Source organism: Myotis davidii, unplaced genomic scaffold (assembly GCF_000327345.1).
Source record: "Myotis davidii unplaced genomic scaffold, ASM32734v1 scaffold1012, whole genome shotgun sequence".
NCBI lineage: Eukaryota > Metazoa > Chordata > Mammalia > Chiroptera > Vespertilionidae > Myotis > Myotis davidii.
Genome location: NW_006283769.1, coordinates 1,548,870 through 1,554,827, shown reverse-complemented (window position 1 = coordinate 1,554,827; position 5,958 = coordinate 1,548,870). Strand labels below are relative to the sequence as shown.

The following is a 5,958-nucleotide window of genomic DNA, read 5'->3' as shown; positions in this document are numbered from 1 at the left end:
CTCTTTCCCCTTTTAAATCAAAACTCTCTTGCAAGATTTGACTGTGATTGCCTCTTCTTTCCCTCAATTTCCCATTCTGACTTGAAACCTCTCCAATCAAGTTTCCATCCCATCACAAGAAAAGTCTCTTAAAAAGATAAAAGATGCATAAATGATCTATCGCCATGTTACTAAAGCCAATGGCCTCATCTTACCCTACCCAGCAGCCACTTTTGCCCGGGGTGTTCTTGAACCTCTTTTTTTATTGGCTTCCTGGAACCTGCTCTCTTGTTTCTCCTCCTACTTCACTTACTAGTCATTCTGCCTTAGCCACCTTCCTGGTTGTTCTCCAACCTGTAAAGTCTGACCTTTGTCTATTGATCACCATCCTATGCCCAAACGCATAGAATCCCATAGAATGAATAAATACATAGAATATGTTTTTGTTTTGTTCTGTAAAAATAAGGCCATGTCATTCACAGTTTTGTATATTGCTCTTTCAATGCTACAAAACATCGTGGATATCCCTCTAAGTCAGCTGGTAAGGCTCAAATTAATTCTCATTTTTGAAACATGTATTTATTGATTTTAGAGAGTGAAATGGGGGGGGGGATTCATCATTTCACTTATTTAATGCATTCCTGTGGATGATTCTTGTACGTGCCCTGACCAGGGATCTAACCTGAAAACTTGATGTAGCTGGATGATGCTCTAACCAACTGAGCTACCCAACCAGGCCTCACATTCATTCTTCTTTATGTCTGGATTATATTCTATGAAGTAGGGATGCAATAATTTAAGTATTCCAATTTTATGAACAATTCTTTATATTTATTTATTTTAATTTTATTTTTTTAAATATATTTGTTATTGATTTCAGAGAGGAAGGGAGAGGGAGAAGGGATCAATAATGAGAATCATTGATCGGCTGCCTCTTGCACACCCCCTGCTGGGGGTTTAGCCTGCAACACGGGCATGTGTCCTTGACCAGAATCAAACTTGGGACCCTTTAGTCTGCAGGCCAAAGCTCTATCCACTGAGCCAAACCAGGGAGAGCTATATTTATTTTTTTTACTGTGATGAATAATGTGGTAATTAACATCCTTCCATTTTTTATTCCTGTTGGGTAGTTTCCCAGGAGTAGGATTGCTGAAACCATGGATACATGTATATTAAATAATAGCTATGTTGTGATTGCTTCTCACAAAGCCTATATTAATATTTTTGTTAACAGTGTTCTCTATTGCTGTATTCAAAAGGTGTTTTTACTCTTTCAAATTTTTGCCAGTATGATATAAAGCATTTTTTATCTAGATGTTGAGTAACCTGTGACTGTATTACGCTCAGGTTACTATATGTATATTATTAATTGCAGTCTCCTAAAAGCCTGTAAATGGCGGAGCCAGGATATAAACCGAGGCAGTTCGGTTCTGGATATATATTATTACATTTCTTCTTCATTAGAGGAGCTACTAAAATGTGGCGTTACTAATCCAGTGCTTAACTGATTAAGTCAGATTGCTTTGCAATGCTTTTCTGAGGAAGGCAGTATTTCAAAGGCATGGTGCTGGGGCAGGCAAGTGTCTGAAATATTTCCTCCTGGATGTCTAAGCCAAGAGTGTTGGCAGGGCTTGGGAAGGGAGGCAGTGAGCAGGAGTGTGGTGCAGGAAGCCAGTGCCCCGACCCAGTGGACCCTTAGGTCACTCCTCTGATGGACTCTACAAAGCATTTCCCCAATTTCGGCTTGAGTAACCATGGAGATTAGTTAGGAAAGCCACTCCTGAGACGGCAACAGAAATCTCATATTCATTCCAGGTATCCAACCAGCTTTCATGTTTGCATCTTCCTGCCTTCCCCCAGTAGGCTCGCTAATTGTGTACATTATCTCCAGGACTTCTCTTTAGTCATTGGGACTCACACACATGGAGAAGTTGTCTCTAGTACTTTCAGCGTGTGGAAACTGTAACTGTTATAAAGAACAGCGGGTCTGTGAGTCAGAGATTTCTGCCAAAGAGAAACACAAAATAAAGCCCTTTCACAAACATAATAAATAGGAGGGGAGGAGGAAGAAGAGAGAGAGAGAGAGAGAGAGAGAGAGAGAGAGAGAGAGAGAGAATTCTGCTATCAAGCCACCCAATTTCTCGACTACCTCTGAGTTAGTTTCAACAGAGGGGGCTGCTCAGTCCTTCCCAGTAAAGAGTGAGAAATGTTTTATGTCCAAGGAACGCACTCAAAATGGATCTAAATAGGGTTTTCTCTACACTAGGTTAGGACAGCATCTGGAGACAGCCTGGCAAAGCATGTTTTCCCTTTTATTTAACATGAAAATTGAAATTAATGAAACTCACATTGTTTCATGTCCGTGCATAGCCTCGCACATTTGGGGTCTGACTAGAAACTATATAAACTTTGGTGATAAGAGAGATTTACCACATACCATTAACATGTTTATTTTTAGACAAACTTCTTTTGTCAGCCAAGCTTTTTTTATAAATCTTCTAGTTCACCAATTTTGGTTTTATTATTATTATCTACTATTCTTATCATCCAGCCATTAGTGAAAAAAAGAAGCAGCAAGAGAGAAAATGAAGAGAAGCAGTGAGCCCAGATCAAGCTGTGTCCCAGGCCACTCCAACTATGATATATAAGGATGGGCTTGAAGAAATTAGTTCTGCGTCTGATTGTCCTTTACTCATAAAACCATGCTCCATCTTCCCGTAAAGATATGCTACTACTTGTATTGTTCTATCTAAAAATGGATTGTAAAATAAACACAATTTACCACGTAGGCTAATAGGATTGACTGTTCATTTTAACAAGCACCACGCTAATAAATCCAAGGACATAGATGTCACCTCCTAAAAGCCTCATAGCTTTGCCTGTTTGATGGTTTGAAGCTGCTGTTGGCTGTGCTGTATCAAACCATATCTGCATATGTCTAATTCATTTATTTTCTCCCAGCACCAGCCTTTCACATCTGCCTTCTCTTTTACTACTCTTTCTGGTTCTCCTTTTTCTCTTCCTTTCACTTATCACTTATTCTCTGTTGTAACCTGGGTACATTTTTAGGCTCAGTGTTTATAGCAAGGAATAAGACATTCTTTATTTTCAATATGCTCGAAGTCTAGCTAAAGAGAAATACAAAACAACAACAACAATTATTACAACATAATTTGATAAAGTGATATGTATAGTGGTATATATGGAGGAGGAAACACCCAAATGACCTGAGGTGAGGATCAAGAAGACATCAGAAAGGGAATTCTTCTTGATGTTTGTCCTAATAAGAGGACCTCAAAGGAGGGAATACCTCTCCAGATATTTCATTACTATCTTCCAAGTGTATAGTATAGGGCCTTTCATAAAGACATGCCAAGTGATTGAATGAATGAATATTCTAGTTAGAAAAGTGATAAAATGTATTCCAAGAGGATGGGGCATCGTGCCCAAAGACAAAGAAGCAACAGGGAAACTGGTTAGTATGTACTGAGCCAAAAATGACAAAGAAAAAAAATAAAATAAAAAACATTTGATTTTTTTTAAGATGATAAGATTACAAGTAATTTTCCTATGTTTTTTATAAATGAAAGTTACAGTTTATACTATTCGTGGGAGCAAAATATTTTGCTTTAAAAAAATCTTACCTGTTTATCAATTTTTTATCCTACTTTTTTCTTAGTTGTATACCAACAATACTGTCTAGGTTGCTACAAAACCTTCATAATTATTTTGTAAATGGATGCATGATAGCACTTTAAGTTTCCTCATCACTTACCTAACCATTGTTCTTGTGGGTTTTTTTTTTCTTTTTCAGTATTATAATTAACCATAAAAAAATGCCATTCCTTGCCCTAACTGGTTTGGCTCAGTGGATAGACTGTCGGCCTGTGGACTGAAGGGTCCCAGGTTCGATTCTGGTCAAGGGTATATACCTTGGTTGCGGGCACATCCTCAGTAGGGAGTGTGCAGGAGGCAGCTGATCAATGTTTCTCTCTCATCAATGTTTCTAACTCTCTAACCTTTTCCCTTTCTCTCTGTTAAAAAAAAATAATCAATAAGATATATATTTTTAAAAAATGCCATTCCTGGGAGGGGACAGGAGAAGTGATGTGTGTAGTTCAGTGGGAGCTGTACTTCCACAGGAAGCCATGTCTCGTGTCCCTCCCAGAGCTATTAAAAGCTCTACAAAGGATTTTATGGACCTTGAATAATCTCCCCAACCCAAATCACATTTGGATCAAGATTTCTCCAACTGGAGTCGACAGTGGCTATCAAAATAACCAGTGACCTCAAGAATCAAGTGTCTCGCTCCGAGGGAGAGCTAGTGGCCATGTCTCCTCTCTCACTGCCTCAGAAAGATGCTCAGAGAGATGCCCTGAGCTAGCTCAGCCTCCTGAAGCTAAATCACAGGGACAGCTGCAGTGACAGGAGTGATGAGCAATCCCAGAAGGACTTAGAGACCATGATGATGAATGTAATGCTTTAACTTGACTGGGGCACCCGAGGGACTCTCAGGCCCTCTCAGTCCCACCGCTCGGAGCTTCCTTAGTCTCAGCACTGATTTGGTCTCAGCCATTTGGAAAAGGTCCGTGAGTGGTAACTGTGTGATTACATCTCTGTAAACCCCAAACAGTCAGATTGTATTTAAGTTTCATGAAGAATATCTCAATGCAGGGGATTGTATGCAGATTGTTTGAAGTTGCAGGAGATTTCAAAGGTCTTTGCCCTTGTATCTGAGGTTGAACTGTTTTTATTTGTTTGTTTTTTGTAGGTAGCAGTTTTAATGATCCATGGAACTTACATAAAAGGTTTTCTTGGGCCTGGCCAGCATGGCTCCGTGGCTGAGAGTCGACCTATGAATCAGGAGGTCACAGTTCAATTCCCGGACATGGCCGGGTTGCGGGCTTGAAGCCCATTGTAGGGTGTGCAGGAGGCAGGCAATCAAAGATTCTCTCTCAATAAGACAATAATAAAATAAAATAAAATAAAAAAGTGATTCTCTCTCATCATTGATGTTTCTGCCCCTCTCTCCCTCTCTCTTCCTCTCTGAAATCAATAAAAATATATGTGGGTCTTTAAAAAAAACGGTTTTCTTGAGTAGCTGTAAAATGAGTAGTTTTACACATCCACAGGCCAGACCTAAAAGTTAACGTAGAGACATTCACTGGTCTCAGTCACGCACACGGGAAGCTGGGAGTAGGGTCAGTCACAGAACCAGTTCAGTGGTCTCAGCAGCCCATTTCGATTCAAGGCTGCATCCTTGGAGCAGCTTCTGGGATCCCAGGAGGCAAGTGGGGCGCATATTCCAAGGACAACGGAGGGATGAGGAACCGCCAGCTGCCGGGGCGAGCTTGTGGGTCAGCTGGCAGTCTTTCTGATGACCTCCTCCAACAGGTTTTCATTTGCAATTCCCTGATGACTATTTGCAAACCATGCGTCTGATAAGGAGTTTATCTCCGAAATATATGAGGAACTCACACTCAATAGGAAAAACAAACCAAACAAAAAACCCACAAATGATCTGACTAAAAAAATGTGCAAAGGATCTGAATAGACATTTCTTCAAAGAAAACACTAAAATGGCCAAGAGGTATATGAAACCATGTACTATTTTATATATACATACACTATATATATAAATAAAAATTAATAACTAATGAATTATTGCTGCTGTAAGTGCTACTCAGGACAGTCAGGGTGCTAGGAAAATGTGTAAGAGGGAGTCCTGGTCTAATAGAGGAAGAAAAGCTTCTACAGGCACAAAACATTTAAACTTACATTTAAAGAACTAGTGGCCTGGTGCATGAAATTCATGTGGGGGGTGGGGTTGTCCATCAGCTCTGCCTGCACCCTATCCAATCTGGGACATCCCTCTCGCAATCTGGGACAGCTAGCTCCTAACCACTCACCTGCCTACCTGCCTGATCGCCCCCAACCACTCTGCCTGCCTTCCTGATCACCCTTAACCCCTGTCTGACT

At 40.3% G+C, this 5,958-nt stretch overlaps 1 long non-coding RNA gene across 1 annotated transcript in view; it reads right to left on the bottom strand.

The window, feature by feature from the left end:
- LOC107183675 overlaps positions 1-5,958 on the bottom strand; it is a 20,313-nt gene that overhangs the window by 6,681 nt on the left and 7,674 nt on the right. The gene's annotated exons all lie outside the window — the stretch shown is intronic.